Source organism: Pogona vitticeps, chromosome 10 (assembly GCF_051106095.1).
Source record: "Pogona vitticeps strain Pit_001003342236 chromosome 10, PviZW2.1, whole genome shotgun sequence".
Lineage (NCBI taxonomy): Eukaryota > Metazoa > Chordata > Lepidosauria > Squamata > Agamidae > Pogona > Pogona vitticeps.
Genome location: NC_135792.1, coordinates 1204646 through 1217168, shown reverse-complemented (window position 1 = coordinate 1217168; position 12523 = coordinate 1204646). Strand labels below are relative to the sequence as shown.

Below are 12523 nucleotides of genomic sequence, written 5' to 3'. Positions count from 1 at the left end.
AAAAAGAATAAGGTTTATTTTAAATACACACAGGGAAAAATAAACAATCAGGTGAATAACATAAAGTAACGTGGCTTATTCTCACTCATACAAGCATACAGTTTGGTTCACACAGAACCCTTAACTTGAAGCACAGACCCTGAACCTATCAGTTCTGGCTAACCAACAGACACCTGAACCTATCAGGTTGGTACTGACTGACACACAGTAGTACCCTGTCTGACACACAGACTCCCACACCAACTCCTTCTTCCCAGCTGCTGCTTCGTCTGCTCCCAGCGTCTGCTAACACGCATCACATATATATACAGTACAGCCCCTCCTCCTGATGTCCCGCCTTCCACTCCCCATAGGATGGAACTTTCCCTCCAAACCCATGACAGACAGGTAACATCAGTGCTGTATGTAACACTTGCCATGAAGGTATTGTTTGGGGAAGTGGGGGGGGGGAGGGAAAGGTGTGTGTCATTTTGGGCCTTGGTTCCGGGGGAGGGGGGTTCTCAGGACTGCCTTGCAAAGCAGGAAGTCAACAACCTTCTGGAGTTATTTTTCCTGGCTTCTACTTTAAAGTCACTGCCCCAGGCTGCATCTTAAGAAGTCAGCTATAGCCCACGAAAAGCTTAACTCAGATTTTTCAGGTGCCACAAAATTAGGTGGATTTTTTTGAGGGGGGCCTTACAATAACACAGTGGCCCCCTCCCTGGAAATGGCCCCATTTTCATCAGATATACCTACCTACTCTCTCAGGAAGTATAGAAATCGGGTGTGTTGTTGCTGAACAGGCTCAGGGGGTCTGAGTTCGAATCCTCATCAGACTCGGGAAGGTCAGTAAAGCGTGCACCGGGTAAAACCGCGCCTTAAATTCTTCACAGACCTTGGGAGACCCCACCCCACCTCCAAACAGAGTCAGGGGCGGCTTGCGGGGGCCTCTCCCCACAAGGATTTTTTTAAAAAATGTAATCTTTTAACTACGATATCGCAGTAAAGTGAGGCGTGTGTTTTGTGTGTGTGCCTCCTCGTCGGTGGTTGACTTCATTGGGAGCTTGTTTGCTAAAGGGAAAGAAGCCTTAGTTGCGGAAAGCAGGGCAGGAAAAGAGTGTGTGTGTGTGTGTGTGTGTTTAAATGGGGTTGGGAGCCCTGCGGGAAGGCTTCATGCCCGCACTCGCCCGCTCTGCGAAGAGAAGAAGAGTAGGCCCTGAATTGGTTGCCGTGGCAACAACAGGGCAGGAGAACGGGAGGTGGGGGAGGGGAAGGCTGAGGCGAGAGCGAGGCCCCCCAGCCACGTGACCGCCATCACGCGCCTGCTCAATCCCGGGATTTGGCGCTCCTCCCCGCACCTCCTCTCCTTCGGCCCCAGGACTCTTCCCCAGGGCCCCGCCTCCTCCCCGCGCCTGCGCGCGGAGAGGGTCGAGCGACGCTTCCTGGAGCACGTCACGCGCGCGCGCGCGCCTGCGTCACTCCGCCGTCGCCTTCCTCCTCCTCCTCCTCCTCCTCTCGTGCCTGCAGCTCCTGTCCCCACCCTTTCCCTCCCTCCCGCTGCTTTCGCTCTGCTTTCCCTCTCAGCCAATGAGGCAGGGCGTCTCATCGGACCAATGGGGAAGCTCGGCTCTGGTAGCAGACGGCACGGCGGCCGCGGAGGAGGCCGGTGGTGTGTGTGTGTGCGTGTGTCTGAGGGAAGGGAAGGGAAGACGAGAACTGAGCGGCGCTGCCTGGCGAGAGCGGCCGAGCCGCCGACCGACCGACCTCCCCGGACAACGAACCCCCGGCGAGCCAAGGGGTAGCCGCGAGAGCCGCCCGGGCCAGTGGCGACGACGACGACGACGACGACGGGGGCCATGGAGCGGGCGGGCCAGAGGAGGAGGCGACGCCGGCACTGCTGAAGGAAGAGGAGGCCCGGCCGCCCGCCCGCCTCGCCGCCTTCAGGCGGGCAGGCAGGCGGGCAGGAAGGAAGGAAGGCCGGCCTGACCGAGGCGCTCGCTCGCTCGCCCGCCGGGCCTGGTGTTGGGAGCCCCGCGCGCCGGTAAGCGCCCCTCGGACTCCCTTCGCCTCAGCGACGGCCTGGCGGGGTGGGGGGAGGGGAGGAAAGGGGTGGGGGTACTAGTACCGTGAGGGAAGGACGGGAGAGGCCTACCGGAAAGGAAAGCGGGTGGAGGGCAGGACACGGGGGGGGGTGTTTCTGGCTGTGAGCCGGCGGGGGGGCCGTTAAGGTCAGGTCTGAGACCTGAGGGGGGGCGTCGAGTTCTTTTTCCCCTGCAGAGGTGAGGTACCCTTTGAGGAGTTAGGCGGGGGGCCTTCAGAAGAAACGGGTTTTTTTTTGGGGGGGGGAAGGCGGTTAAGTTAAAAATAAAAAAGGGGGAGGCGAGGGAGGGCTAGGCTAGGGCTCTTCGGGGAGAAAGGAGAGGCCGGGAGGTGGGCGAAGGGGAGACAAGGGGGGGTCGTTTGGGGAAGGAGCCCCCCTCCCTTTCCCTTTTCGTTGTTGTCCCCGCGAGGGGGGGAGCCCCAAACGCCTTAAGGTGTGTGGTGGGTGGACAATGAACTAGCGGAGAGGAGGGGGGGAAGATGTGAATGGGGTGGGGGTGGGGTTGAAGACAGGGGACCTCTTCTGCCTCATGTTGGGGTCTGTGGGAAAGAGGGCGTTGCGGGTGACCAGCCTGAGGTCACGGACCGCTGATCCGTTTCTCTCCGACGTCCTGCAGCCCAGTCTTTCTTGGCCGGGTGGGGGTTGGGGGTGGTTCACGCGGGCGAGGTCACTTCACAGCGTGAATTGCCTCCATGGGCGGATGTGGTGTATTTGCATTGATTGGTTATGTAGTACCGACCTGGAAGGGGCGTGGGGGTTGGGTGTTTTGTTGCGGCTTGTTTACATGTCACCGAAAAGAGGAGGTCTGTGCAAAATGTTTTGTGTGGGGGGGGGGCAGGTACTGTCATGAAGCCGCAAACCGGGGTAGGGTAACAGTCGACAGAAATGAGGGCTGCAACCAGACCCCTTACCTGCCATGGTTGTGACTTTGGCTGTGAAAGGGGGACAGGAGAGAGCTCAGACCGAAAATGAAGGGAGTGTATGTATACACAGCTAAAATTTGGAGATAAACTATAGCATGAGTTTTGCTGCTGAAGACCTGTTATTGAAACCTGGTTATGTGCAGAGTACTAAAACTGCAGTGGCAGATGGTGCAGGATTGGCGAACAAGTCTGAATTTGGTGTAGTTCATTGCAGAAGAGGTGGAAGTCAACAATTTGAGATCTGGGCATCAAGAGTGTTTGTGTCACTCTGTGCATGTGTGTACACAATGAGATTTGTTGCAGCAGAAGTAGCAAAAATTATTTTGCCCTGGTAATTTCCGTTTCACATTTCATCATCTCTGGGCTAGCCTTCACCCTGTGCATATGCGCAGAGAAGAGTTGATCTGCCCACAAGCCTGCCTGATCTGCATTTATTTTCCTGTTTAATCTCTAAATAGCTTAGTCTCTTCATTGGGCTGCTCTCCTTTCTCTTAAAAGAAGAAATAAAAAGCAGCTGTATGTCTCCAAACAGAATTTAAAACCTTCTCTCTCCCCCTTCCTTCTAGTCTCTTAAGAAAGAGGATTGATTACATGTTTAGAAAGGCAAATCTTTTCTCTCCCCCCCCCCCCCCGCCCGCCCTCTCAAAGAAGCTTGGAGAACTGAGCCCTCCAATGCCCTTTGCCCTTTTCCCAGAGAAAGCAGCTGTCTTATGAGGCATGTGTGCATGTGGTTTGAAAATCAGCCTGTTCATTGAGACACAAGGACTGGTGTGTTCTGATGGGCTTCTGCTTGTTAAAAGTTGTGGCTGTGTTTTGATATTCAGTTGCAGGAAGGAACTTCTCTCCCCCCTCCTCTCCTCTGGTGTTATATACAGATCTCCCTTGTCACAAGGAAGCTTGCCTTCTAGAGAGTGAGCTGATCTGTCAGTGTCTTTTAAAGCTAAATACATCTCCAGAGACTGTTCTGGACCCCGAATATGGGCAGACTAGCTTAGTCTGGTTATGCTTGTAGTAAAGTCAGCCAACAACATTATCACAATTGTATTTAAATATTTTTTTAGTTGTAATTCCTAGACGTAGTTTGGTCTGCTTGCTGAGAAATGGTAATTTACTTCTTTTTTTTCTAGCTGACAGTGCTTCTGTTTTTTTTGTTTTGTTTTTTTGCTGTGGCCTGATGCTGTCAGTTCTGTTTTGTTCAGAAAACATCCTCTGGAGACACCAACAACGATGTTGATTTTTTAATGGATTGTCCATGATTATAGCAAAAAATATTTTTTTATTATTAAAAAGAAGTGAAAGCAAGAAAATATTTAAAAAGAACTGTGCTGTGATGAAAAAAACCTTAAAATGTGATGTTTTGAAATGCTTTATAAGGGTGAAAATGGTTGACAAATAAAGTCTATTCTGTCTTTATGTTCTATGCTAGATAAACCTGGAAGCCCCAAAGTGATGTGTTGCATTGTGCAGTCAGAGGGAGAAAATATATAGAATTTTCCCACTTAGAAGGTTGCCAACTTTGGGTTTCTATATCTTACAGATTGGTGCTTAGGATTGTGAGTACAGCAGCAGGTCTTTGGTTACAGCCCTGTAGAACAGAGCTATATAGGCAGCTGTTGTAGTGCAGCCCAGTATTTATTTAATCTTCCCAGGAGTGTTTCATGCTGCTTTTGGTTTTCAAGTCACCCTCCTTAATCTGATACCCACCAGATGTTCCAGAGTTCAGTTCTCATCAATTCTGGCTAGCATGGATGGTGGCTGGGAATTCTAGAAGATATTGAAGTATACCCATTTGGGGGAAGGCTGTCTTAAAAAGTTAATTTGCCCAGTGGATTAAGCATAGTGACATTATGGAGATAGAGCTGGGAACACACTGTCTCATTTTAAACTCCTTGTAGATTTTTAAATTTGGAAGTTATGGACACATACGTTAATCATGGGTAAGCGATGTAATGGCAGCTGCATTCATAGCTCTGTTTCTATAAGTGAGAGGACATACTGATTCTCTAAGAAGAATTTTTTGTCAATAGCCATTGCCAAGACTGCCTCATTAAAATACTGTAGTAAATTAATAGCACATTGTGTTTTGGGTGTTCTTCCTCATACACAGATGTGCTCATTCATCTACATAGATTCTCCAGTTATTATTTGGTGGCTCTTAGCTGTGTCACTTCATTTCTCATAAATTGAGGTCCCCTGCCTGAGTACTAATGCAGAAAATTGTCAAGGCCAGGCTATGCAGATGAGGAGTATCTCTTGAGAGAGACGATGTTAGCCAGGATCCAGGTTGTGTTCATGTAGGGTTTGTGTGGCTTGCTGTAACTAATTGATGAGGTGATGGGTGTTACTCAGTTGTATGCCTGGGCACATGCTCAGCTGCGCAAGCAAGAGGACTCCAGTATCTTGCCAGTTATCCACAATTTTCTGCAGCAAACTGCTCAAACCTTATGTGAACCCCAATAGGATTCTGGGCAATATAGTTTACTTAGTTTTGCTAAGGCAAAAGCAAGGTAGTCTATCAGTTATTTAAGACTTGGAGGAAGAATGAGAGAGCTTTGCATGTAGTGGGCTTGTAAATGTCTTGCATGATAATACCTGCATGTGTAGCTCTGCCTCCTGTCATGGTGTGGAAGTGTCAGGTTACATAAAGGTGATTTTTTTTGTTTTGTTCCTGGTATGGTAAATTATTTGAAATAATCTGTTAGGATTGACGTTTTCAGAATGGTTGCAGTTGGAACATGTTCTAGATATAATATATGTGCAGGCTACTAATTTACGAGAATTATGTTGGAAAAATTCAGTGATTTTTTAAAAATCAGATTGGTTTAAATCACAATTTATATAAAATTGCTTTTTTAAAATGGAAGTTTTTTAAAAATCTGACTTTTAAAAATTTAAATTGTGATTATTTAAATCAATTTGATTTAAATCAAATCCGTCCTGACAAGAATCACTCATTTTTCTATTTTATTTATTGCTCAATTTATATCCTGCCTATCTCAGAAATCTGAGTTCCAAGGTGGCTCACAACGCGACTAAACAATTTGTACAGTTTATTCTGAATATTGGAAGAATAAAGACAAAATAGGGTATACACAGAATCAAAGCATTTTTAGAATTTTGCTTTTAAAAGTTTTAATGTTTTGTTTATATTTTGTTTGGAATACAAACCTAACAAACTGTTGACTAAAAAAGGAAAAATCTCTTCCTCTGCTTTTATATTATATCAGAATCTCTTTCTAAATGTAACTGTTCCTCTAGTGAGGATCGTCTTAGCTGAGCTAACCCTAATGTACCAGCAAGTCTTTCTTTTTTCACCAAACTAGAGTTTATGTAACCAGTTGTATTTGTTTGAACCTTATAATTATAACGTTTTTGTAAGCAAGCTGTAAATATGTCTAAGTTGGATGTTATTTTTCTTATTTCCTGTACATCTGTTCCGAATGTAGTTTCCAGGCTAAGGTTTGTTTTTAGGCATATGCCGTTCATGCTGTGCAGTGAGAGAAACTGCTGTATTGAAAAAAGCAGTCATATATGTTACGATCTGAAGTACGACATTTGTGTTGTGAATGTTTATGGCTACTCAACTGAGAATGGAATAGAAAACATTTGGTGCCCTTATTTAAATGTTACAGTTGCAGCATTTTATTTTAAAAGCCTCTGTTTTTTTTTCTTTTAAAATTAAATATTGTAATTTTTTTAGTAAGAGAGATCTGCTTGCTATTTCAGTGCAAAGAGAAAAAACCTTAATGATTTTGGTAAACCTTCCTTTGGAGCAAACACTGAAGGGCAGCAGGGATTTTTCTTGAAGTGATATTTTTTCAAAAAGAAAAATGCCTATTTCCTGCTGCTTTTCTTAGCATGTGAATCTCTTTGCTGAATACAGCAACATTTTACAGGAGTGTGGTGAAACTTAATGAATGTTGCAGGATATGTCTGCTAATTAGAAAGAGGCTATCCATCCAAAATACTTGAATACAGCCACATTTACAAATGCCTGAATCGGAATATAGAATTTGATCTCTAGAATCAGATTATTGATAGCAAGGCTACAGTGTCTCAGGGCACTACAGTGAACTACAGTACAGTAGCAATCAACCTGAAGGAATCATCGGGAAGAGAGTGTAGATGAGACAGTATTTTGAATTGGCAGAGGCAGAAGTCTGTGCAAAGGCAGCCAGAGACTGCTGACATTGACATTGTTCCTGAAATATAGATGTGAACATTGAGCATCAGGCGGTGCATTGATGAAGCCCACCCTGTTTGAAGTTCTGTTGTGGGAGTGGTCCACCTAAATATGAAGAAGATATGGAGAGTGCACTGTCCATGATAAGATAGCTTGTAGATACTCTGTTTCCCCAAAAATAAAATCTAACCTGAATGTAAGCCCTAGTATGATTTTTCAGGATGCTCGTAATATAAACCCTACCCCAAAAATAAGCCCCAGTTGAGTGAAAGCCCGCCCTCCAACATTGTGCAGCAACCAGAAGAAGATGACATGGCTGTTTTTGAATAAATGTAGATTGTTGTGCAGTACATGGAAAAAAAATCCCCTGAAAATAAGCCCTAATGCATTTTTGGAGCAAAAATTAATGTAAGACCCTGTCTTATTTTCAGGGAAACATGGTACCACTTTTTAAAAAATGGAAGATGCAGTGGGACAGTTGCCGAAAACAGCTAAATTTTCAAAATTTAGAAAAAGTGGCTACCTATGCTGTTATTACAGAAATCCATTAAAGTGGTTTTGAATAAAAGGCTGGTACTAAAGGATCAAGTCCTCTGGTGGTGTAGTTAACAAACTGAGGCAACAATTCAGATGGTGGATGAGAGACTTTGAGGCACCTACTGTGAGAGTGGCCGGCCCTGAAAAATAATTACGCATATTTGTGAAATTAATCTGCAGTCATTTCTCACTTCAGAGTAATTTTCAAAATTGATTTCTGTGGGACTCAAGTACAGTATGTGTTTCCGTTGTGATCACATGACTGGTTTTATTCTAAGGGATTTATGTTAGCCATTGCCAACAAGCTGTGGATAGCATTTGCTTGTTCTGTCTTTTGAATCTTTTCAAATATACGAAAATAACGTTTAGTTGTGAGTTCCATTGTGCTCAGTAAGGCTTCTTTAACATAATCATGTTTAGGGTTGTAGTTTTCTAGATGAGTTACTAGGATAACACTTCGACTGGAAGTGTCCAGGAATTCTTAAGGCCTTAAGAACTTGGTGCACTCCAGATGATGTGGACTGCTGCTCCCATAAGCCTCACCCAGCATAACTGATAATCATGGGTTATGGGAGTTTTCATCCAAAACATTTTGAGAGCACCAGGATGCTTAGCTCTTGACTGCGTTTGAATGGGGCATTTTTGATTGAACCCACTGTTTCCTCTAAGGTGTGCAGTTGGTGTATTGATGCCACACACATTAAAATGTTGGCACTCATATTAATTTATGAAGTACAGTTGTTTTGGCCGCCATACATTTCCATCACATACTCAGTTTTGAAAACCGAAGATAGGCCTACTTTAATGAAAAATGACCATGCTGTACTTGCGCTGGATGCTATTCTATAGTTATGCTCAGGGTCTTCCCCCGAAATAATGAAGTCATATGCATTTCCACTTCACTTAGTGCTGTTGATGGCTATTTCCAGGAAGCGGCATTAAAATTTGAATGTCATGCAGAAGCTTTGAATTTAAAATACTTTTGCTCAGAGCATCAAAAGTTCTGTTCAGTGGTTGGGAAAAATTAGAGGGAACATTAATTGACCCCATCATATTTTGCATTGAGATTTCTTCTTGGTGGTCCTGTGTGTATGCACTTCTTTTCTTAAGTGAAAAAGAGACATCACATGATGCTGATCTTCAGTTTCCTGGAAATGCAGATCCTTACATGTGCAGTCACTTCACTTGCCATTTTAATTCTCTTCAGAATTTTGTCAGAGATGTTAGGTAAGCAAACAGCAACATGTTTCCCAGTGTGGAAAAAGGTGTTTTAGCAGCTTGTTTGGCATTGTGTCATTCTACGTTTTTTGGCTGTGCTTTCAAAAAAGGGAAAAAAAAACATGGTAAATCTGTCTGTGGGACTTGCTGTCATAGGGAAAAAAATTGAAACTCAGATAGTAAACCATTTATTCTCCATAAATCCATAGCACTACTGTGTTCTTTTCTAAGGCATTTGCTATAGCCTTTGTGTGTAGAAACCTAAAGACTTTCCAGAATGAAAAAGTCTACATTATGTATCTTATGTGGAGCCTTACATTATATTTAAGTTGTTTTATAGAATAGTAAGATATCTTTATTCAAGAACATTCCATTTTGCTCTCTATTTTAGGATAATCTCAAAGCATTTTTACATAAAAAGCAGGTAAAAATAGTGAAACAATAAATTCAGTAAAACGGGTAACTGACAGTGTTATTCAAGGAAGTGTCTTGTTAAACAAATATGTCTAGCACAAGAAGCTCATGATATCAGTGGGGAAATTATCCTGTGATGCATAAATCTAAGGTAGATAACATTTTCAACTGTGAATGCTTTCAATCTAGTTTTCACTTTTTCATTGCTTGGCATTGTGTAGGCATCCTTCAATCTCGAGAGACTGTGGTAACATGCTCTGAATAGAGGTCTTGGAACAGCATCTAGCATGGCTGAGAAGGCCAATATGAGAGTGACAATCCCTTCCACACTGAAGACAAATACAATCTGTCCCCTGTCCAGCTCCCTAGTTTTGCTGGTTTCGGGACTGCCTCTTTTCCTCAGCCTGCTGAACAAGTGTCTCTTCAAATTCGGAGAGGCCATGCCTGCCTCCAGGCTGAATGCTCAGATGTCTAAGTTTCCCATCTGTTGAGGTCCATTCCTAAGGCCTTCAGATCCCGCTTGCAGATCTCCTTGTGTCGCAGCTGTGGTCTCCCTCTGGGGCGATTTCCCTTTACTAATCCTCCATACAGGAGATCTTTTGGAATCTGACCATCAGCCATTCTCACGACTTGCCCAACCAATGTAGACGTCTCTGTTTCAGTAATGTATACATGCTAAAAATTCCAGCTTATTCTAGGACTACTCTGTTTGGAACTTTGTCCTGCCAGGTGATACCAAAAATGCACAGGAGACCATGCATATGGAATGTGTTCAGCTTCCTCTCCTGCTGTACACAAAGGGTCCAGGACTCACTGCAGTACAGGAGTGCACTCAGGACACAGGCTCTATAGATCTGGATCTCGATATATGCCGTCAGCTTCTTATTAAGCCATACTCTTTGTGAGAGAACATGGTAGCTACTTTTCCAATGTGTTTACCCAACTCAACATCTATAGAGAGGGTGTCAGAGATCATTGAGCCAAGGTACATGAAATCATGATGAACCTCCAATTCTTGGTGTTGTAGAGATTTTATAAATGTTATGTGAAGAACAAGGTGGAGAACCTGTAGCCTTATAGACGTTGTATGATTCCAACCTGTGCCAGCTCCAGCCAGAATGCCAGTGGATGGGATGCCAGGAGTTGTGATTTAACAGCAATAGGAGAGAGACATTTGTGGAAGATGGTGGCCCTCCTCTGATAGATCTTGCAACTTCGAAACAGTTCAGTGACTGTTAGCAGTGCTTTCACTTTCCATCTTTTAGCAGCCTATTTTTTTTAGCTTATTATATGAGTGAGTCTGTTGTTTTCAGCATGGTAATAAGCATGAGCATAGGGAGAAATATGTCCTGGCAGATTTATGTAGGCTTATATCGCATGCATTAGGAATCTGTTGTGATATTTAATGTTGAAGAGCAATATCTGAGGTAGGTCTTCTGTAGGTCAATATGTTACTCCCTTCCTCCACTCAGGTTAGGTTTGCAGTAACTTTCAGATAGACATATGAGGCACACACTGCCGTGTCTGGGCTGTCCCTGCCATCTGCCATCAGTTTGCTGCACTGCCCTTGGCATTTATGCCGTGAATTATTTATCCTCAAGAAGTCTGTGGGCAGTCTTTTTTCCTATGTAAAGAAAGTCAAGAAGCAAAATTACCTCTTCACATAGAGCAGGCTGTCGGCTAGTTTTAAATGCAGGTATTTCCCAGTTGTTTAGTAATGCAGGATTTGATAAAATAATTAAACATTATTTGAACTTTTTTCCAAAAGGTGAGAGCAGTGTCATCGAACTGTACTCATTGTTAAAGGCGGGGCTTTATATTGGCTAGTGATAAGTAGATTCTACTGGACAAATTTACAATTAAATGACTTGGATCAATGAGACTTTTACTTGTGGAAATGAAGAAGAAAATTAATGTTTAACTTTTAAAAATGCTTTTGGATGTGTCATATGATTAAAAAACACAATAATAATTCTTGTATGCATCATTTTTCATAGAACTGTAATATTCACATCTGGAGGAAGCTGTCATGCAACAGAATAAATTTATGTAGTGCATAAAAGGGACCCTGGAGTGTGGAGTGGCTGTTTGTTTCCTATAGTATGTGCATAATATTGTTGCTTTTTAGTCTCTGTGAAGTTGGTCTGCATTTAGGAAATAGAATGTGATGATTTGGTATTTAGAACAATTTGAAGCTGTTAAAAATCTGGCTGAAAACATCATACTTTTAAAAAAATTGATATTCTGTCCAAGAATAGTGGAAGAGGATATATTACTACAGTAACTTGCTTACACACTGACTTTACTGGCATATCTTTTCATGTTATGCATGCTCATATCATTGACAGCTTTTTTTTTCCTTACTTGGCATTCATAAGAATATTCACACAACTGCCTCCTTTGTAGCTATAGACAGTGACAACCTATGTACGATTGCCATTTTGTAGTATCACAGTTTCTATATACTTTGGAATAAGTTATGGAACCAACTCATTTAGGAATGAATTGAGAACAGGTATGGATGGATCGAGTAGCTAGGGAGGTTGCTGTAGACTTCTCTTTTGTGCATACGAAGAACCATAGATCCATATGAAGGACTCTGTGTGATCAGGTCAAAAATCTGTTTGGTCTGACTCCTAGTGGCCAGGGTGGCCAGACAAGTGCTCTGAGAAGCACCAAATCAAGATGTACTTCTGTTGTTATTTTCCAACAACTGGTATGCAGGTCTTTTTGCTTGTAATTCCAGGAGTAGTGTACAGCTGCCATGACTATTGGACACAAGCTCCTAGATAGTAATGTAAATGTAATGTCTAATACGTTCTAGACCAGTGGTTCCCAGCGCTTGGGTCCCCAGCTGTTCTTGGCCTAAAACTCCCAGAAGCCTTTGCCAAAAGCTGTGTTGGCCTTGTTTTCTGGGAGTTGTAGTCCGAGAACACCAGAGGGCCTAGGGTTGGGAACCACTGTTCTAGACTATCCAACAACTGAAGTATATTAAGAAGGATTGGTTTGCCCCATGGCCAGTCTGTTTTATGTTCTAGTTTTGGTTTTCACTTAGAGGGACTTCCATGTTTATGGTTATCTTGTACAGGTCTGTCAATGTTACTGTGAAGATACATATGTGCAAACAGCTTCCAAAAGAGTTATATTAGTTTTATTTTACAAGTCTAC

The 12523-nt window shown here is 43.5% G+C and overlaps 2 protein-coding genes across 4 annotated transcripts in view; one reads left to right on the top strand and one right to left on the bottom strand.

The window, feature by feature from the left end:
• Window positions 1-1190, bottom strand: part of SPG7 (SPG7 matrix AAA peptidase subunit, paraplegin) — a 34290-nt gene extending 33100 nt beyond the window's left edge. The window contains exon 1 of the mRNA XM_020788243.3: window positions 736-1190. The gene's annotated coding sequence lies outside the window, so the exon portion shown is untranslated. The remainder of the gene's footprint in view (window positions 1-735) is intronic.
• Window positions 1191-1624: 434 nt separating this feature from the next.
• ANKRD11 (ankyrin repeat domain 11) overlaps window positions 1625-12523 on the top strand; it is a 168245-nt gene continuing 157346 nt past the window's right edge. For all 3 annotated transcript variants that reach the window (XM_072980649.2, XM_072980650.2, XM_072980647.2), the window contains exon 1: window positions 1625-2020. The gene's annotated coding sequence lies outside the window, so the exon portion shown is untranslated. The remainder of the gene's footprint in view (window positions 2021-12523) is intronic.